The sequence below is a fragment of the Siniperca chuatsi genome, linkage group LG22 (genome assembly GCF_020085105.1).
Source record: "Siniperca chuatsi isolate FFG_IHB_CAS linkage group LG22, ASM2008510v1, whole genome shotgun sequence".
NCBI classification, from domain to species: Eukaryota; Metazoa; Chordata; class Actinopteri; order Centrarchiformes; family Sinipercidae; genus Siniperca; species Siniperca chuatsi.
Genome location: NC_058063.1, coordinates 787399 through 810308, shown reverse-complemented (window position 1 = coordinate 810308; position 22910 = coordinate 787399). Strand labels below are relative to the sequence as shown.

Below are 22910 nucleotides of genomic sequence, written 5' to 3'. Positions count from 1 at the left end.
CATAGTGGACACAGGAAGTGATATTTAACTCCTACGTGCAGTGACCAAATACATCACAATTCAGAGCAGGGTCAAACAGCCGACATCCGGCAAGGATGCTGCTGCTGCAGCACACCGTGATGTGTGTGAAGGGGAGAGGGTCCGATCATCGCTGCTTGTAGCTTTAATTGGGGGTTCAAGCTCCGAACGGGCTGAAAAACTTTTATGTTTGTGCCAGTTAATTCTTCTTATAATAATTATTATTATTATTGTTTTTATTAGTTGTCAGCTGCTTCGGATCAAATTCCCGTGAGCTGGAATGACCATGGGTCTGATTGCTAGCAAATTTTCGGTGGATCACTATCGGACCTTATCAAGCTGATCAAAAGTTGCATAAAGTTGCTTGTTAATATCTTATTTAGTTTTCAAGATATTGACCAATGAACTTCAAAAGGGGTGTAAATATAGATAAATAGACAAAAGTCAACAACTGTTGGGCCAGTCATCACAAAACTTCCAGGATACGTCCACATAAGTTCATGTACATGTACATGTTCAAATCTACCCCAAACTTTACATTTCATAAGTGTACCAGCCTGATGAAATATTGAAAATTTACAGGCTCCGTACATTAACAAACTCCTCCTAGAGAACTGATCAAATGACTTCAAATTTTTGCAGAGCAAAATGCCCAAAATTTCACGTTTGATACGAGTCCCGGCCTGAGGACATCTACATGCCAACTAGGGGTTGTAGTGATTGCGCCACCTACCGGCAACAGGATATGTCCACATAAGTTCCTGAAACATACCCTGAAAGTGTCATTCAAATTGGCCACTAGGGGGTGTTACAAATGCAAAAAACTGGGCGTGGCATAACACAAATTAGACTATAAATCAGGCAATGTTTGTCCAATCGTCACAAAACTTCCAGGATATGTCCACATAAGTACCTGAAACATACCCTGAAATTTACAACATTTACATTTGGAAAGTCTAGAAAAGCTGCACGATTAAACCATTTTATCCCTATTCAAGTTAGCAGAGGGCTAAACCGGAAGTTAGCTGGCTTGCCCGGCAGAGTCTCTAGTACACTTGCTCTGTGTGCCGCAAGATGTGGAAGATCTGGGTAATTTCATACCGGGAAGCCGAAGTTTTTTGGCTTCATGCGCCACTGAGCAGCTTTCATAGAAATGAATGGGGCACCGCCTCCAACGCTGTATCCAGTTCTCTTTATACATCCATGGCAGAAACACAAAAAGTTCTAAATGCATGAGGTTATTATACAGATCAGCTCTACGTGTGAAAATAAAAAAAGAGCAGAATAGCAGAATCGCTTGTTAGTCCAGCGAACCACAGTGAGAGCCATTATCTCCAGATGGAGAAAACCTGTAACAAGCTCATGGACAACTCATCAGGGAAGTCACAAAAGCCTCTAAAGGAGCTGCAGGCTTCACACCGTGTCCGAACTGAACGCGGCGCGAGCGAACGTTATCGACAAAATCAGTTAAATTGTATTGTTTTCTATCGGAATGTCCTAATTTAACTAATGTAACTAGTTAGCAAGTACCCACCCATCTTTTACTTGAGTGGTTAACATCTCCAGGCTGACCACAAGCACACAGCTGATAGGTATAGACGTGCATATTTAATGGATTCAGTGTGAACAAAGATGCCACGCGATAGTCGGACAGTTAGGACATTGTATTACTTGCCTCAGAAAAGGCCAAGGTTCATGATTCCACCATAAGAAAAAAGACTGGGCAAAAACAGTAAACCTTATGATGATAGTGTAATGGTGTGGGGATGCTTTGCTGCTTCTAGACATGGGACACTTGCCATAATTGATAGAACCACAAATTCTGATCTCTACCAGAAAATCCTCAGGGAGAATGTCAGGTCTTCAGTCCGTGATCTGAAGCTCAAGAGAAATTGGGTCATGCAGCAATACAACACTCAGGAGCAAATCCACCTCTAAATGGCTCAAAAGAAACTAGGGCTGCCTCTGACTATTTTTCTATCAATTAATCTATCGACTATTTTACCGATTAATCGGTTAATCTAAACAATTAATTTCCCCAAAAATCAAACTGACCATTTAAGTTGAGTTCATTTTATTTTGACAAACTATATGTCATTGTATAATATAGCACAAAACAAAATGTAAACAAAGGTTAACATATTAAAGTGCAAAACTGTAGGTTTAAACTGGCAACTCCACACACACTGGCACCATCAATCAACGTAAAATACGTTATGACGTTAATGATGTGCGATTTATTCACACAAATTATTCGCGTTTGGTCTGAATGCCTTAAGAATGCTGGAAAAGGAGTGGTGAGGAGAGGGAAGGATGAAATTGGTGATGAGCAGTCTGAAGGCTTGTTCATTATATATGTACAGAATTTTAAAAACATGTTATTTAGAACACCTTCATGCTATACCTGAGTTTGACAGATTGAAAAGCAGAACTCAGATGGTATTAAATAACTACCGACAGATGCTCAGTCCTCTTCCCAAAAAATTGCAGTGTGGTTTGCCTGGAGTGAGAAGGTAATTTGTGCCAAATAGTGAGAAGTTTTAAAGTAGGAGGATACATATGTTGATATCTAACAGTAAACAGTTCCACAGTCTTGGAATACCCACCATAACAAGCTTAAGTTAAGAATATAAAATTGTCAAGACTCTGACATCCCTTTTTCTGAGGATATAAGGGAAACAATACTAAAAGAAGTGCATAAATCATCCCCATGCCGTAGACACGGTCTCATCCAATTTAAAATAGTCCATCGCTTGTCATATTTACAAGCAATATGCCTTGTTGTCCCTGTGACTGACTGGTGACCTACCCCATGTCAGCTGTTACATCCATCTGTACACAAACACTAAATACAATTTCATCTTTACACAAACAGAAATGTAAAAACAACAGTTTGTTTATTTTTGGTCTCTGTACAAGCAACCTCACTGTGATGACAAGACTTCAGGAAGCTGCATACAGTCACTGCAACCGACTGTTATTCAACAAGGGAAAAAGGAATAGAATAATACAAAATAGACAGAGAGGGGGTGGGAAGAGGAGGCGCTCCAGTGGGTGAGGACACTGAGTGGAGGGGCCTGGGACTGGGCGGGAGAAAGTGTGTCACTTCTCAAATTAGACTGAGGAATTTGTGTATGAAGTTCACAGGAGGATTGGTTTCACTGGGGGCGGGTACAAGTCATATGTCTCTCAGGATAAAACAGTGGACAGAGAAGTCAATATCAGTGCGTGGAAGACACTATACTGCTATATATGTATCAATGAATTTGAAAACCTTTTCTAGAAATAGTATACTGAAAATGTGTTAAATGTATGGATTTCAGAAAAAACATGTAAATACAGATCTTTGATCAGCCAGATGTAGCTTTGTTAGAGAGCCACTGAAGACGTGCATGTGGTCAAATAATATCTGTATATAGAAACAATGTTCAAATCACATGGGAAATATAAAATAAGCTCCAAGGCAAAACTTAACAGCAAAATGTGAGAGTTAAAAGGTCCAGGTGATCAAATTATTACTGACTGTCAGGGTCCGAAATTAACACCCACCAAGCGCCAAATGCGGGTAAATATTTGCACCAAAATAGTCATGTAATAACAAACTATGCTGAGAGTCTCTACCCTGTTTTAGTGTCACTTACGGTCACACCGCTTCTGTCCTCTGCTGTCTGTGATGGAGTTTGACACACATACATACACACACACACACACACACACGGTCCACATGGCAGTGTCACGTTTTGCCTCGTCTAGGCACGGTAGAGTCACATTTTCAACACGTTCATTCCGTGGACAAGGCAGCAATAATAAATATGCAACAGTTAGACTTTCAAAATAAAGCTTGGTGAGAAATATTTCAGGTGACTTTAGCATAACTACTTCCGTAAAAAAAATCAACGTTGATTATATTGTTTTCACACGGGAATGAACCCCGGTCTTCTGTGTGAAAGTCCTATGTTTGACCCATTACTTTTATGTTTGATCCTTAAGTACATTTAATAGCAAATACTTCAGTAGGTAGAAATTTTAGATCAAGACTTATTGAATTGCATTGAACTTGAATTGATCAATTATTTTGCTTCAAATTTTGCTCTGGCCTCTTCTATAAGTTTGTATTCAACACAGTACCTTATTATCTCACTGAAATGTACTGAAACCAATGTATATGTGACACAAAAAGGCAATTAATAAATTTTGACGGGTAAAAACCATGCTTGGCAGGTGGATTTTTTCATCTACCAGTCCCCTTGGCCGGTGAGTCAAAAATTTAATTCGGACACTGCTAACTGTGGCACTCTTACAGAGATGGAGGAAAGACTGGATTGTGTAGGAGAACAGGCAAAAACAAGAACAATGGTAAGAATCAAATGGTTTTGACCATCCTGGTGGTCATTATGCAGTGCACAGATGGAATCCTCCAACGTGCAGGATAACAGCAGCTGATGGTAAATACAACAATTAGTAATTAAGGTTACCTTAGGGACAGAGATAATATTACACACAAAACAACATACAAAAACAAAGTGACATTTTAATGAGACCATTAGAGGAGCAATAATAAAATTAGAGCAGAAATTATTGGTTGATTAATTGATCAACAGAAAATTAATCAGCAACTATTTTAATCATCATTGAAGTCAAGCAAAACTATGAAACATTCTCTTGTGTCATTTGTGACATACAGTTATAAAGTTGTGTTTTTGTACAGTAATCCAACTTTGAAAATTAAATGTCAAACAGCTTTTCCATTTTCATTTTAATATAGTCATAGAACACCCATACAAGTGTGTGAAAATGAAAACTGGATTATTGCATTTTCATTTTTACTCAAATAACACATACATGTGTAAAATTATAATGCTATTATGGAATTACATTTTTATTTTCAAGTTTACATTATCATTTGAATATAGTCCTGTATACGCTTCCATACATTCCCATTTATCTATAAACTGTCATACATTGAATTTCCAGAAAATGTACTATATCAATATTGTAATATAACATTACATATACCATGATAGAAGATTTAAGATTTCATTATTCAAACTGCCCAACCTTAAGTGCTATGATTATTTGCAATTATTTGCATTCCTGCCATGAATACAAATATTCTTACTACAAGTCACTTAAGCTCATTCTAACTGACATGTGCAAAAAAGGTGGAACAGTCAAAACCTGCTCTAACACAGAGTCTAACACATCAGGGGAATTACTAGAATTTTCCATTTTGCAGTTTGGCATCTAATGTTTCACACAACACTGAAAATTACAGGACATAAACATTCACACACACACACACACACACACAAACATACCGTGATAGGAAGATACTGAGTAGGGCTTAGAATGGGATAGACTAGAATAGACTAGAATATGAGAGCAAACCTCTAAATGTCTGAGCTACATGGATTTGACATGTAAACTACTGATGTCATTAACCGTATCACAGTTCAACATATTGCATTCCTATAAAGATTTAACAAATATCTGGTATGGTTTAGTGACTTCACAGATAGTGACCTCAACATATCTTAAATTATTTTGTCTAATTTTCAACATCACTGAAATATTTTAAAATATTCCTTTAGTAAACTCACGATATTTCTGTAATTCGTACTTTATGCTGTAGATGTTGAGCAATGAGTCATCAGTGTTCAATTTGTATAGCAGCAAAATACTCCTGACCTTTATTGCAGTTTATGAACAACAGATATCCCAATACTAACCACAGATACTGTCTTTTCACTGCTAATAACTAGTCTGATATACAGTACCATGCAGAGTTCTAATGATGTTCCAAATCATTACTCTTACTGACGTGTCGCATCATGGTTTTGATGTCACACGATGGTTCCACCCCAGACAGTGCTGGTTGACAGCGTAAATCTAACATCCTTTTATGATTTAAAGGCCTTCCAGTTCTAAATGATGACAGAATGTTAATGTGGAGAATCAGCCCATATATAGTATAAACAGTGTCTTTCAGAGTCTTTTTCATTCCCCTCCCATATGAAACTGTTAACTGTTTTCTGTCCTAACACTTAACCCACCCACAGGTTACAAGTCAAACTGCACATCAAACACTGCCCCTGCAGTAGTATAGTGAAAACTATAAAATGCTAAATACTAAGTTTTTACATGGTATCAGCTTAGGCCAGCGAGTCTATCGCTATAGCCCAATCTTTCTCTTCAATAAATCAGCAATCACACTTACTTACCATGATTGGGCTCAACAGTGAGCTCAATATTGACTAAATGACAGCCACAACTTCACTTTGACAACTTGTTAATTTTTTTATCCTAAATGTACGGCACTCTCACTCTGTAGAAGAGGCAGCAGAATTCAATATGTTATATCAGATACATGATGATATACAATAAATGAGAAAATGTATTGCATGTAAAGAAAACTACTAGGTTACTGAAATGTAGGTAATCCTCTCTCCAGGTGTGTAGATGAGTTTAAGTTTTTTGTAAAGTTTAAAAAGTTGAGATTAAATAAATCACAACAAACATAAAAGAGGATTAGGGTTGGTTGGTGCTGCATTTAAGCATATTCATTCATTCCAATGGACATGGCCAGGATAAGTCTGGTTATATTCTTCATTTTTCTTATTGCCAACAAATCCCCTGAACACCAGAATTAACAACAACAAATTGATTCTTCTAACAAGTATTGTCTGTGTAGCCAAAGCCTTGTATAGCTTGATATAGATATATGACTCTGTACATGTCATATCGTTCAGAACATAATTACGAACAGAGCCCTGTGATTTGTGATTTGGCAGCGATGCAGGTGAATGCCCCCCTTGTGTCCTGGATTGTTGACTACCTGAATGGCAGACCACAGCATGTGCATCTGCAGCACTGTGTGTCGGACAGCTTGGTAGCTTCAGCGAAAGACTCATCCCCCCAAAATGCACCACAGGAAGTCATTCCTGCCTGTGTGTCTAGGGCGAGGTGCTAAATAGAGAAGTATGTGGACCCAAAAGCAGATGACAAGGAAGCGGTCTCAGGGTGAAGTAGCCAGATGACTACCGTGTTTATTGTTGGGTGGAATGCAGGCAAGAACAGGCAGAGGTGAGCAGACAGGTAATGAGCAGACAAAAGCCAAAATCCAAAAATCCAAAATCCAAACAAGGTTCACAGGAGAACAAAGAATCCAACACCACTTAGCGACAAGGCTCGGCAGGAACAACACCATATGTACAACAATGATCCAACCCAGAACAAAGAAAAGACCAAGACTAAATACCCTAGGGGAGGTGAGACAACGAGACACAGGTGCAAACAATCAAGGGAGGACCAACAATCAAAACTGGAGGGAAAATACAGACAGGAAGTAAAAACACAAGACACGCAAGGGAAGAAGAATACTACCAAAATAAAACAGGAAGTGATAACACCAAAACTACCACACTGTGGCCATCTTTAACTCCTCTCTCTAACATCACTGCATCACTGACATTTTGTGCAACATACTCTGTTTAATACTCCTGTGCAATATACTCTATTTTCAGTTTAATATTCCATATTTATTAATATTTATTCATACTTATATTACTGCTGTGCAATATCCACCTCTAATAATCTGGTTAATCTGCTACACTTAACTTGACTGTAAATCCACTTTTTGTACTTACACTTATTTTAGCTTATTTTAGCTATTATACTTATATCCACTTTATTCTTAATTTATTTTAGCTGTATTATATTTTGAGTTGCTTAGTACTTCTATTCCTGTGAGCATTGACGTGACAGTGAGCAGCTGTAACAAAAGAGTTTCCCCTCTGGGAAAGTATTTCTGATTCTGATTCTGTTGAGTCTCCATACGTCTTTCTCGAGTCTACACAGGTTCGAGTCTCCACAGGTCTTTTTAGACCCATTCCAAAACTTGACTAAGACTTGTGGGAAACCTACCCTATGTACATGAATACATTTTCCAAAAAAAAGAGACCTGATCTGATGCAAAACGCAGCAGATGTGAAAAGATTCTAACAAAGAGAGAACAGCAACACAGGCAGCAGCTTGATGCTTCACTAATAAAAGCAGCAACAGAGGAAAAGATACATGCCATTTTTTCTTCACTTAAGTTAAGTTTCAACTATCCTTCCACTGAAGCCCAACAGTGAAACACTGTCTGTTTAAACACAAAGAGGGAATGTTGTACTAAAAAGACTGTACCTTTGGAAGATATCTACTTGATTTGACTAACTCAGACTGCTAAAGCCTGTTTTAACCTTCAGATAAAATTTGGACTTAATGGAATGAATTTTTGCATGGAACAAGGACTGTGGATTGTGTGCCCACACTAATGCATGAAAGTGCATTAGGAAGGGAAGTGGGGGATCTTTTAATGCCCAGTATGAACGGGAGGAATGATTACAGCAAGTAAAACCTGTTTCAATGTTCACATGGGCACCTGACTTTTGTCCTGACTTGAAAAATTATGAACCTATAAGAATAGGAACTGAGTGTACTTATGAAGACATTTACCACAGAGCACATCAATGAGCCACACTGTTACAAAAGAAAAAAAGGCTATTAAGCAATAACAAGAACACACACACCGTAGCCTAGTCTATTTTGACTCAATCCTATATACACCATATTGCTGCCAGAAATACTTACTAGAGCACCAAATGTGGACTAATCCGCCACTGAAAATAGTCCTCAACAAATGCGCTATGTCCTCCTGTTTGAGCAACGTTTGCTAAAAACTAGAGTCACCAGCTATTTTAAGAAATTACTGAGACTTTTTAAAAATGAAACTATATACTGAACCATTCTTAAAGAATTACATCTTCAGTAAGAACCAATGGGCTTGGGGCTGAGTGTCACAGACAGGGTAGGGAAGTCAGAGAGTGTTGAGAGACGGACTAATACATTGTTGGTTTTGGTCTTTTTGAAGGATTTGTTGACAATAAGAAAAATATAGAATCACACCAGCCTTATCCTTTAATCCTCTAAACATGTCAAACTAGCAAAGCAGCGTACCACAGAACAACGATGTGGAACTATTCCCCAGAGATCAAAAATGCAGTCAGAATTCACTTACAGATATTATCCCTTGTACAGAAATTGCATGCAAATTTAATAAATAAGTAAAACCTGCAGCATTGATTACACTTTGGCAGTTACTCCATTGAGAATGCAGATAAGCAATGTGCACTGCCAGCTGCCAAAACTGCATTTACTGTTATGACTTACAGAAGCAAATAATTCAGGCTACAGTGAACTGCAGCAGCAGAGAAGGAAGAGAGAAGGATCACGATGTTTTAAAACACTAACATATCATCAACTAGCTTCTCTTAGGCTATGTATCCACTGACTTCAGCCAACATGCAACATCCCTGAAAGTACTGACTGTTATGCAACATGCAACACAGGTGGAGATCTGATCTGCCACCACACACAGAGCTGTTTGACTGTCTGAGAGATTAAACAGAATATCAGCAGAACAGCATCTGTAATGAGATAATTGTTGTCACAATATACAGTATGCTGAAACAGGCTGACCATATATACAAATGCCTCTGCCAGAAAGTAATGACATTATCAAGCAACAATATTATTGGATCAAATACCATGTAATTATAGTAATGTGCATTCAATAATGCCAAATACTGGGTAATGGTGTTGAGTTAGACAATATAAACTATTTAGAAATAAATAATATTGTTAGAAATGTATTAGAAAGGTCTCATTATTATAAATAGCACGCAGATTTTTTACAGGAAAGGTTCAATCTGATCCCCCCTAAACCAAAACGTATGCACATCTAATACTGTGTGTATGTTTGTGTGTGAGACAGACATAGAGAGGAAAGAAGACACCAACAACACACAGCAGCCACATGCGTCTCGACATTGAGGCGCGTCACACATCGATTTCCCCGAACTGTCTCCTCCAGTTATAACCTACAGTGAGGAAAATAAGTATTTGAACACCCTGCTATTTTGCAAGTTCTCCCACTTAGAAATCATGGAGGGGTCTGAAATTATCATCATAGGTGCATGTCCACTGTGAGAGACATAATCTAAAAAAAAAATATCCAGAAATCACAATGTATGATTTTTTAACTATTTATTTGTATGATACAGCTGCAAATAAGTATTTGAACACCAGTCTATCAGCTAGAATTCTGACCCTCAAAGACCTGTTAGTCTGCTTTTAAAATGTCCACCTCCACTCCATTTATTATCCTAAATTATGCACCTGTTTGAGGTCGTTAGCTGCATAAAGACACCTGTCCACCCCATATAATCAGTAAGAATCCAACTACTAACATGGCCAAGACCAAAGAGCTGTCCAAAGACACTAGAGACAAAATTGTACACCTCCACAAGGCTGGAAAGGGCTACGGGGAAATTGCCAAGCAACTTGGTGAAAATAGGTCCACTGTTGGAGCAATCATTAGAAAATGGAAGAAGCTAAACAGGATTCTCAATCTCCCTCGGACTGGGGCTCCATGCAAGATCTCACCTCGTGGGGTCTCAATGATCCTAAGAAAGGTGAGAAATCAGCCCAGAACTACACGGGAGGAGCTGGTCAATGACCCGAAAAGAGCTGGGACCACCATTTCCAAGGTTACTGTTGGTAATACACTAAGACGTCATGGTTTGAAATCATGCATGGCACGGAAGGTTCCCCTGCTTAAACCAGCACATGTCCAGGCCCGTCTTAAGTTTGCCAATGACCATTTGGATGATCCAGAGGAGTCATGGGAGAAAGTCATGTGGTCAGATGAGACCAAAATAGAACTTTTTGGTCATAATTCCACTAAACGTGTTTGGAGGAAGAAGAATGATGAGTACTATCCCAAGAACACCATCCCTACTGTAAAGCATGGGGGTGGTAGCATCATGCTTTGGGGGTGTTTTTCTGCACATGGGACAGGGCGACTGCACTGTTTTAAGGAGAGGATGACCGGGCCATGTATTGCGAGATTTTGGGGAACAACCTCCTTCCCTCAGTTAGAGCACTGAAGATGGGTCGAGGCTGGGTCTTCCAACATGACAATGACCCAAAGCACACAGCCAGGATAACCAAGGAGTGCCTCTATAAGAAGCATATCAAGGTTCTGGCGTGGCCTAGCCAGTCTCCACACCTAAACCCAATAGAGAATCTTTGGAGGGAGCTCAAACTCCGTTTCTCAGCGACAGGCCAGAAACCTGACTGATCTAAAGAAGATCTGTGTGGAGGAGTGGGCCAAAATCCCTCCTGCAGTGTGTGCAAACCTGGTGGAAAAACTACAGGAAACGTTTGACCTCTGTAATTGCAAACAAAGGCTACTGTACCAAATATTAACATTGATTTTCTCAGGTGTTCAAATACTTATTTGCAGCTGTATCATACACATAAATTGTTAAAAAAATCATACATTGTGATTTCTGGATTTTTTTTTTTAGATTATGTCTCTCACAGTGGACATGCACCTACAATGACAATTTCAGACCCCTCCATAATCTCTAAGTGGGAGAACTTGCAAAATAGCAGGGTGTTCAAATACTTATTTTCCTCACTGTATATCATGCAGTGTTCAATCACTCACCTCAGAGAAAAAAGAAAAACAAAACATTTCACTATGTCGCACAATTAAATGAACTATTTTGACAATTTAATGTCCCTTTGTCGGAAAACATAGGCTATATTGGCCTACCTGCGCGTATAACTAATTGCGATTTTACAAGACGTCCACTTGCTATTCCTACAAACTTGTGGGCAGTATAGCATAGAGAGCAGCGTCAATCAAGTTACAATACAATTTCACTAAAACTAATTATTTTTCAGAGGTTATATTTATGCCGAAAAAACACACCACCCCTGTCGATTCAGAGTTGATATCCAGCCATATTCCACGATCTATGTAGATTTGCAACAAGGGAACCTTAAATTGGCAGTATATTAAATGGAATTTGGCGTAACGGTCTGCCCATGTTGGGGAACCGCACGTACAGTGGCACAGTTTGACTTAGTATTGGTTCTGTGGAGCCGGAGAAATGGCTAGTAACCATGGCTACCGTTGATGTAACGTTAGCAAAGATTAAAGGGCATCACATCAGTTAATGCACGGGATAAATATTGTTAAAACTGCCCGAGCTACATGGGTTTGCAGTTCTCGCGGTGTAAAGAATGGAAATTGAATGAAAGCAAATGCAGACCGACTGCTAAAATTCATTGGGCTATGATTTTATCGTGTAATAACAATGTAATTTTATATCAGCTGTCAAAAGGGTTATCGAGTAACATTAGCTGCCAATACACGGTCGGCACCAGTGTTTCTGTCTTACCTGGCTACCCCTGCGGAGCAATCCCGAGCTGACGACTTGTTAGCTTATTTCTTCCCTTCCTCGCTCTGCTTGAATAGAAAAAAACGACACCGGACTGGGGTTTATGAGCGAGTGAAAATGTTTCCCGAAGGAGATGTGTCTTCTGCCGGCTGTGAAAGACGAATGAATGTCGGTAATGCCTCCTCCCAGCAGTGGTGCGTTTACTAAACATTCGCTCGGCCAGAACGTAAAGCAGTGACGGTAGGGGGAGACCGGTGCTAATAAATACTGGTTGTAAACATGGCACAGACAGTTCCTCTCGCGAGAACACCTAGCCTATGTTTGATTCTCCTGTCAAACAGTATGGAAATGCCTGTGGTGCCAAATTCGCAGTTTGACAACCAGTGCTAATAGGCTACTGTAGCAATTCACTGATTGTGAAAAAAAGTCGAAAATAAAAACTACAGTGCAGTATGTCACCAGTTTAGTTGTTATAAATGAATGTTAAGGCTTTAATTAAATACTGACTACTGGATACAAACACTCAGTGGTAAAAATCATTGTACAGTTCTAACAGTTAAGCCAACAGAAGAAAGAGTGAAGGAAATAAAGTCAGCCAAGGCACACTGAACTAATAAAACAATACAAGATAGAGCACAAAACAGCTTAAAGGGCCAACTAATAAAGCTCTTAAAGCAGCCTGGTGAATAAAACAAAAGTAAGGAAAAAAGACAACTCACCAACATGCAAACATGCTGTAATATTTCATATACAATTCTAAATAGCAAACATATAATCAATGAATATCTCACAAAATGTCAAAAACAAAAGACAAAACAGCTTTTTATTAATTAATTCACTTAAATATTACAATTATTATGTGTAAGCAGATTATCAAACAACACAACTCAATCCGTAATGTTAATATGTGAACACAGAGTATGTACTAGTATTTGATGTTAGCACTATAGAATCGTCTATGCCTTGAGGTTCACTATATTGTTCGGAAACTCAATATCTTGCTACATTTCACAGTCCACAGACCATTGACTGCCTGGTACATTGGCCAGGTCAATGTCAATTGAGATGATCTTTCCTTTTTCAAGAATTTTGTTTATTTTTTGCAGAGTGCAAATAAATAAAGCGCTGGAATAAATATTGAATGATTAATGTAATATGTTACTTTATATAGGCCTAGATTTATATTTGACAATGATGATGATGGTAAGTACATGTTAAAAAACAGTGTGCATTTAAACTTTAAAATATAATAAAATATATAGGTCTAATTTATCATTTGTAGGAACAGTGGAGGTTTTAGTGTTACTGTGTTTTCTGACACTATATGACAGATAAAACTGTTCATCAGAGTGATAGCACGTGGAAAGAAACTGTTCTTGTGTCTAGTTATTTTGGCATACAGTGTTCTGTAACACCAGAGGGGAGAAGTTGGAACAGGTTGTGTCCTGGGTGTGATGGGTCTGCAGTGATGTTTCCTGCCCGTTTCCTGACAGTGGATATGCATAAGTTCTAAATGGAGGGCAGATTCGCACCAGTGATTTTTTTCTGCAGTCCTGACTGTCCTTTGTAGTCTCTTCCTGTCCTGTTTTGTGGCCAATCCAAACCAGACAGGGATGAATGTACAGAGAACAGACTGGATGATTGCATTGTAAAACTGGATCAACAGCTCCTGAGGCAGGTTGAACTTCTTGAGCTGGTGCAGGAAGTAGCCTTTTTGATTATGGAGTCAATGTTGGATGCCCACTTTAGGTCTTGGGAGATTGTGGATCTCTGAAAGTTTCCACAGCAGACATAGTGCTGTTGAGTATGGTGATGGAAGGCAGTGTTGGGGGGCTCCTCCTAAAGTCCACTGTCATCTCCACAGTTTTGAGTCTGTTCAGCTGCAGGTTGTTATGACCACACCAGACCAGGTGTTAAGCCTCCCATCTGTATGTATCCTGTTTGACCTTTGCATATGGCTCTGGGGAGTCAAGGTGTTGACTGCATTATCCACTGACCTGTTTGCCCAGTAGTGATAGGCCTGTACTCACTGAGTCCTGTGATGTGAGTGTTTCTTTTGGATGAGTGATGTCCGTTGCGCAATTAGTGTAGTCAAAGTTGGCCTGTAATTCCAGCTTTGCCTCGTTGGTCCATCTCCTCACAGTCTTGACCACAGGCTTAGCAGATTTTAGTTATTGCCTGTAAGTTGGGAGAAGATGAACCACACAGTGATCAGAGAGTCCCAAAGCTGCACGGAGGACTGAGTGATAGGTGTCCAGTGTGTTTTTATTCCTGGTGGGACACTTACTGTGCTGTCTTATTTTGGTAGTTCCAGTCCCCAAGAACAATAAGCAGGGAGTCTGGATGGTTGTGCTCCGTGGAAGTTATCTGGTCACCCCGGTGTTACTTTGTTTATGTAGAAACAGTTGCAGGGTCCACTCGGAGGAGTTGGAATCCCGGCAGATGTAGTGTACTATCTGGGATGGGCTCACCAAGCCAGGTTTTGGTGAAGCACAGGGCAGCAGTTATCTGGAAGTGTTTGTTCTGTTCATCCATTGTTGGCCAGAGAGCAGACATTCACCAGATGTATTGACGGGAGTGCAGTTTGTAATACTCGCTGTCGCAGTTTAACCAGCACTCCAGCGCACTTCCCCCCGCTGGCATCGACGGCAAGTTCCATAGGGAGCTGCTGCTCCTCCAACTAAGATCTCTGCAAAAGTTTCCAGTTGTGTGAAACACGGTGAAAGAGTTTGACAAGTGAATTGTCAAATATTCAAAAGTTCCTCCATGGTGAATGTAATAGGAAAGGGAGAGCTGAAAACCAAACAAATAAACAAAAACAGAAAAAGTACCAGAAAGCGCAACGCAGAGTCTGCCATTCGCAGAGCCTTGCACTAATCGCAGCAGGGCCCTTATGGTTTTTGGATGGAAAAAGTGACATTAATGCATACAATCTCCCCTCGATGCTTTGCAGGGACGTTGCAATTAGGGAATTAGATGCATGTAATCCCTTTACTTCCCTGCTTAGCTGTACACTTGCCTAAAAATAGCATCCTTGTATCCCCAACTTTGGATCCACACGGTGAACAATCCTTCCCCCTTCAATATGGAAATGAAAACATTTTTTATGAAAGCTTAATCATATAATAATCATGTTTCAACAGACTTTCCCTTGAGTTGCAACAAAAGGAAGCTTGTCTGTTAATTTTTGTGTCTATGGCAAACACCACATCGCCCTACAGGCTTTTTTGACCATAGCGTGGCTTAAAGGGTGAATATAGTATTGCACTTCCATACAGTTGGGAGACATCCCAAAAGATTTTATAAAAAAGAATGGTCAAGATTGTGCATAAGTTTATGTAGGGCAAGTTGACTGACCAGTCACTGGTCCGTCCAGGCCAGTGGTGGACTGGTCTGCTTATGAAAAGATGATCGCTCTTCTTTAAGAATATAATGGACGTGGGCTCCCAATATATTACTAATGTATCATGTTGAAGGTAAATGAAGTACTGTAAATCTGCTCATTATAGTGTTTAAACCAAAAACGCGATTGTTAATGAGGGTGTCATCTCATATAGCAGTCTAACATTAGCCCTATTATGAGACACTAAACTGAGGTACTTGTGGCTAGCTAGCCATGTAGCCAGCTGCATTGAGCTCAACAGCTATGGTACTCACATTAATTAAGATGAGTATATTTAGATTTTTATTCTGAAAATACTCATGTACAGTCGTCCTTTCTCCCTGTAGCCATTGTTGATGTGTGGCAGTTTTTTTTATAAGCCACTATGAGATTTGTTTTCAGCAAGAAAACACTAATGTAAGGACAACACTATGCTAACACTAATGTTAGCTAAGGTCAACTTTTACTGTAGCTGTCTGTCTAATGTGGAGCGCTATGGGTTTTAATAGCAACCCTACAATGTACTGTACTGTACTGTTTAATTGAATTAAAATGTAAATATTTACCTAATGTCTTATAGTGTAAGGATGATTGAAATGTCCTTTTACAGTAAGTGTTGCAATATAGGGTCCCTATAATTATTAAATGATGGGGAGAAAAGGGTTACCTAAAGCTAGCTAGCCATATCCTAAGATTACCATAGATAACGTCACATGAAACACCACCGCACAAAGTAACCTAAATCTATAGCTAATGTATAGTTATATGTTGCTAAATGAATTCATTACTCTATCACAAAAGATTTATCACTTGATATGACTGAGTCTGAGTCTCACTCCACTCAACCATGAAATATGCAGGTTGTGCAACAAACTGGCAACCACTGGAATGGAATGGAAGGGCGGAGGGGGAGCGCGTCATCTAGTGGCTGGATGTTATCAATGTTATCAATAGCACCTTTAACTTTACCCAGTACCCATGCGTAGAAACTCACCCAAGACAAGGGGTTGTTTTTATCCAATAACCCAACAGTAATATAACAATTAACCCCAACACTCGGTTTAAACAATCCACAATTGGTACAAGATAAAGTTAACCCATTGCATCGGTGCTCCCACACTAGGTCATTTTTTAACCCAATGATTTTTAGCTCATACTGTAGGCTCTATGATGGCAATACAAAGTAAGAAAAATAAAATATAGAAATGTAGCCTTGGGTTGCATCTCCCTGCTGAATAAAATAGCTAACCACTGGAAACATTACATGACTTTGAAAAAGCTAACCACACATTATTGGGAAATGCAGGTAAACTGTACGTCACTACATTTAGCAACACTAACACAACCCTGACAATTAGGAATAATTAGGGTAATTTCAGGTGCTCACTTTCAATTTGACCTGCAAATCAAATGGTTTAGATTATCAACTTGTCTGACCGTATGACCGCTTGTGTTTGTTGCCCTGTTGGACTTCTTTGTAGCAATGTGGTACCAATATTTAAAGCAGCATTAATTGATTTTTTTGGCCACTTGAGGCCATCAGAACAAGCAACAACAACATAACATTGACAGATTATCACCTTAAAGTTGTTGTTGCAAACAGTTGCCTATTTATACTTTCAGGTGACACATTAGCATTCATTGAGTCATGTTTGCAGTGGTGTGATTTCAATTCAAGCATGTGCCCAACCAGATTTTTAATATCTTTTTTATATTTTACTAATATTTTTGATAATATGTAGTTATTATCATTTTATATTATGAGTCAAACATATTCTTCTAATTATGTCAATCCCTATGGTATTGGTTTCTTCCAAAACTCGCAGGATGAAATCAGTTCGCAACAGCAGGTATGCGCACATACAGCACTCTGTTGTGCTTAATGGTGTGCTGCTGAAGTGGTTAGTAGAGCATCAATCCAAACGTGTGAAAATGAAATGTAATTAAGTGAACTTGGAGAGAGTTAGGGAATCCTTTTGGAGTCTTTCAAAAAGACATTAAAGGCAGTGTAGGATTTAGTGGCATCTAGCGATGGAATTGCAGTTTGCAACCATTTGTATATCGCTCGCATCACCCTTCCCTTCCAAGTGTGTAGGAGAAACTATGGTGACTGCGACACTTGTAAAAACATGAACGGCCCTATCTAGAGCCAGTGTTTGGTTTGTCCGTTCTGGGCTACTGTAGAAACATGGTGGTGCAACATGGCGAGGTCCGTGGAAGGGGACCTGCTCCCTCTGTAGATAAAAACAGCTTATTCTAAGGTAATGAAAACACAGCAGTTCTTATTTTCAGGTGATTATACAATTCAATTCAGGAGCAGGAACATGGGAGCAGTAGGAGGCCCGCAAACATAAATGCAGAAATACCTGCTATAAGCGACAAAAGGAGAGAGGAGAGAGACGAGAAAGCACAAAACTATGGGACAGAGAAGATGTCGCGTTAGTAACATTAATGGGATAAAAATACACTAATGAAAACATATGTATAAATATTATATTATATTTCTGCCAATAGCTCCTCCTAAATGTTATACACTGGACCCGAAAGGCATGAAAATCCCAATTCTTTAGTTATATCAGTGTGTGTAACTTTAGGTGTGGTTACAGGTTGTATGTAGGCTACTTAGGCTAGCGATGATGGATCTTTCAAGGACACTGAGCAGTTGGAAAATGCGTTACTACTGCTCAGTCTGAGCTCTTATTAGCAATGGAGCAGACACTGCTATGTGATGTCAGCACAGTCTCATGTCATGCTGCTTCCTATGTACTGTGTTTTTCTGGGGAAGGACCCCCGTGGCCCCGCTCTAATTGTGCACCCCTAGAATTTTGGCTTGCATGACGCTCCTGCGTGTTTGTGTCCACTAGTTATTCTCCTTTTAGCTCTGGTTTGGTCTCCATCTACCCTTGAGAAAATATCTCGCTCCTTAAAATAAATGCTTCACTATGTTCACTAGCTAGTTTCTAACTGTGTCTGTCTGCTGTTTGGTGCAGGGCAGGTAGTGTACAGTGGGTTTTTAGGGCTCCCAGAAAACAGCTGCCTGTTGCTGTTGGAAACCATCTTAATGAGAGCAGTGAACCCTGTTTTGGTTCACTGCTGATGTTGTGGGCCGGAAAACCAAAACAATGAGCTGAAAGAGGCTAAAAAGCTCCCCAAAGGCCTGGTCATACATTCACTGATAGGAAGCTGTCTTAACAGAGCTGACCTTTAAGGGGATGGAGAGCTGGAGAATCCAAAATGGAGAAAGCTATCTTAACTTTTTATCTGTCTTGTCACTTTTATTTAACCTCCTCTGGTTTACACACAGTTATGGGACAGGAGTCGATGGTACAAATATGTCTTTTAAATAAACTGTGTGAACTTATTGTTCTGTTAGCAACTGAGCTGAGCTAATGAGCTTACTAACAGTCAGTTAGCAAAGTGTTAGCTTGGAGAGCTTTATTATTTACAACAAACACTTTTAAAAACAAAATGGTGTTGAATGGTGAACAAAATTATAGGGGAAAGTAAAAACAGAATGGTAGAAAATAGAGAGAATCTCCGGGAGCCATTGTAACTGACTAGTACAAGCCTGGCCTTCTAGCGAGTGAGCAGTTAGCTCACCAGCAGTTCACCTACTAGCCCCACGAGTATAGTCATTACGTCACTAAGCTTCTCGAACTGAATATTTCGCGCAGACATGCAGATTCATTTTGCAGTACCACTTTCTGGTGTGACCAGGCCTTAAGGTAAGGAGAACTGCAGAGTTGGTTCATTCTCTGCGAGTTCATCACTATGAGTGACACTTTTCATGTTACACAGTCATCTGACCCATTGTTAATCTAAAACATTATTAGTTCAGCTTTAAAGTGTAAACTGGAATTACCCTTAGAATATTCTTCAGTAAATTTGATCATCGTTTGACAGAAAAGCTTGCTAACTGAAACCAGCAAATAGAAATCAGTTCTTTGGGTAGCCTAATAATTGACAGGCAGAGACCCACTGTGATGAGGAAAGTAGAATGGTTACTGTCTCCAGCATAACATTACAATAAACCTTCACATGTGGCCTTCCCTGTGAGCTTGAAGGAGTCTGGCTATTCTCCTCTTGCCTTTGGTTAACAAGGTTGGTGTATTGCAGCATTCTCTGAAAAGGAGAGGAGAGAGGAGGGGAAAGAAGAAGAGGACAGGAAAGGGTAGATGAGGAGAAGAGAAGAAAGAAGGCATGTAGGAGATGAGGTACTGCAGCAGAGAGAGATTTTAATCAACTTAAGTGCCTTGAATCTGACCTGTCCCACCTCTCTCCTCTCCTCAGGGTACAAAACACACACATACACACACATCATGCTGTCATGCAGTTGTAAGGAATCTGTTACAGGAGCAGAACAGGACACATATTTTGTCTCATCTTCATGAGGTATAAAATCAGGTGACATCTGTTATGAGTGTCAGTGCCAATAATAATAATAAACTTTATTTATAGAGCACTTATCAAAACAAAGTACAAAGTGCCAATAAAGTCTGTTCAAAACAGTGCTGCTTCTCTGGGCATGACACATATCACGCTATGTTTAACTTTGTATAATAATTTCCTGCAGCTCCCTTTTAAATAATCCTGTCTTTGATCTACATCCTTCACTGTCACATACACAATCAAATGTGGAGATAGTCCTATATTAATCATCTACTTTTTCTTTTTCTGAAGTTGATGACATCATCAGCCAGGTACAGACAGTTATAAATATCAGCACTGCCAGCAGTTGATTCCAACAGATGACTGCTCTTCCACATAACTGCTTTATTCTGTCAAACATGTCTCACTCTCCTTCTCTTCATTTTCTCTTTCTCAATTTCAGTGTTTCCTTTCAGATTTGTTATTAATTGGTATGCCACATGTAAATATATTGATTTGTCCAAATACACAAAGGCACAGGACTAAGTCTAATGCCATACTGGTGTCCCCTGGAGGCTGCAATGATTGTCAATTCCCTCCATGTGAAAGTGTTTGACAGAACAAACTTAATACTGACAATTTTGCTATCAGAGGGCTGCAAGGTCATTAAAATCAAATCCCCTTGGGAGCATGAAAGTGCTGAGTAAATTATTTTATTAAATTAAGTTATCGCATTCAAAAACAAGGAGACATTTACATTAACAATATTTTTACATTTTCATACATACCACAATGGAAAAAGTAAGCAATAAAATCGGAAGCACCATATTAAAAAGTCTATAAAAATATGCAGCTGGTGATATGACAGCTCATGATTGATAGTTGTCATAAGAACTCCATGAAGTGATCATCCATCCAACCACCCATCCATCCATCCTTCCATCCATCCAATCATTAATCCATCCAGTTTTACAGTTGCCCAGTTATAGTCTACAAATATCATAAAACATTAGAAGCACTTCCCACTATAATACAATGCAACACTTATTCTGTATTAATTTTGCAGAAAATCTTTTTTTAGAATCGCAAAAATGCAATCTGACTACCTGCAGCCCAGTGATTTGGACATAACATCTACCAATGACTGAGTTAATACCCTTGACAAACTGCATTGCTGCCACATAGAGTAAAATATGAGAAGTTGCCAATGACAAGTGTGCATCAGTAGGCACTGAAATGCATCAAAACCATCAAAAAGTGCACTAGTCCAATTGGCTTTTACCCATTGGACATATGCACCCAGTGATTTCACTGAGCTGCTATTTTCTGATTAAGCCTGTGTTAAAACTGGAGCCAAGAGGAGGAAGATTTTATATTGTGAACACACACACACACACACACACGAATTTGCAACCAGTTCCCCCTGCCTTGTTGAATTAATCTCATTCTGTCCTCTTCTTTATCCCCATCCCTCTCTCCCCCGTCTCTCTCCATTACAGTGTCTGTCTCAGCATAATGGCAAACAGCTCTCAGAGAATTAAGAAGGAGTCATTGCAGCACCATTGGTTGTAAATTACATAATCAATATGGTCTGCCCTAAAAGTGCAGAAACTGTTCACTGTCATTGACACTACTGCACACAACAATCCATCCATCTGCTAAATGGCCTAACCATACATTTGTCTATCTGTTGATTGTGGAATAGAAACTTGATCTATGTATTTTATTCCTTTTGATTTTGATTAAAAACATACTGTAAACCCTTAACCTGGCAATGTTGAGACTGAAATATGAAATACATGAAACAGAAGTTACAAGGCAATGCACAGAAATGGGGGTTTCTCTGTAACCGGGGTCATTTTGTCTTGTTTGCCCTAACCAATCAGTAGCGACATGGATGATGTGGTAGCGGTTTCTAGGAGCAGTTACTATAACTTAATATTTTTGTAAGTTGACAACACACTGTACGGCTACATCATTTTTGTGGCAATCTTTCTGTCGCTATTTTTCAACATATTTCTTCAACTGTATTGGACCTAGCTATGTAGAAAGATGACGTCCCCATTCTTAACCCCGCCCACGATGCTCTGATTGGTCAACTGTTTCTCCAACAACAGCTGTCAAGAGAGAAATGGAGCTTCATTCCAGAAGACCAATGCGGATTAAACGTCACTGTTTGACAAAAGAGGTGAGTCTACAGGTGAGCTAGCTAGGGGCTGTAGCTACTTGGTGTAGAAGTTTATAAAGTCAAGTCAAACTTTATTTATTATAGTACATTTCATCCCATGCTCCCATTCTACTTTTAGAGACTCTAGGAACCACAAGCTCCCAATTCTGGAAGTGTAGTGGTTCTAAATTCTATTCTGGATTTTACAGGGAGCCAGTGCAGAGAAGCTAATATTGGAGAAATATTATCTCTTTTCCTAGTTCTTGTCAGTACAAGTGCCGCAGCATTCTGGATCAATTGGAGAGTCTTAAGGGACTTATTGGGGCATCTTGATAATGAGAAATTGCAATAGTCCAGCCTGGAAGTAACAAATGTATGGACTTGTTGTAGTATATGATTACTGAACCCAAAATGCAGAACACAACAGAGCAGAGCTGGGTATTATAGCAACAGATTTATTTAGATGTTGAACTTGATATCTGTACAGAAGTCCGACGTAGTTCACCGTCGCGTTTCACTGTCGCTTCCGGGGACTCGACCGGCCTGGGTCGAGGAAGGAGAGGCGACGTGCTGGAGGGAGACTGAATACGACAGGTTCTGGTCTGGCAGGCGTGGTAGATCTGGGCTGAGCCATCCAGGCTGTGGATCCGATTGGCGGCAGGCTATGGGGGTGAGGTCG

General features: G+C 39.5%; 1 protein-coding gene across 2 annotated transcripts in view; it reads right to left on the bottom strand.

Annotated features, from left to right (window-relative positions):
* ache (acetylcholinesterase) overlaps window positions 1–12575 on the bottom strand; it is a 50359-nt gene extending 37784 nt beyond the window's left edge. The window contains exon 1 of one of the 2 annotated variants that reach the window (XM_044183505.1): window positions 12315–12575. The gene's annotated coding sequence lies outside the window, so the exon portion shown is untranslated. The remainder of the gene's footprint in view (window positions 1–12314) is intronic. The other variant, XM_044183506.1, reaches the window with a different exon arrangement.
* Between the last annotated feature and the right edge of the window lie 10335 nt (window positions 12576–22910).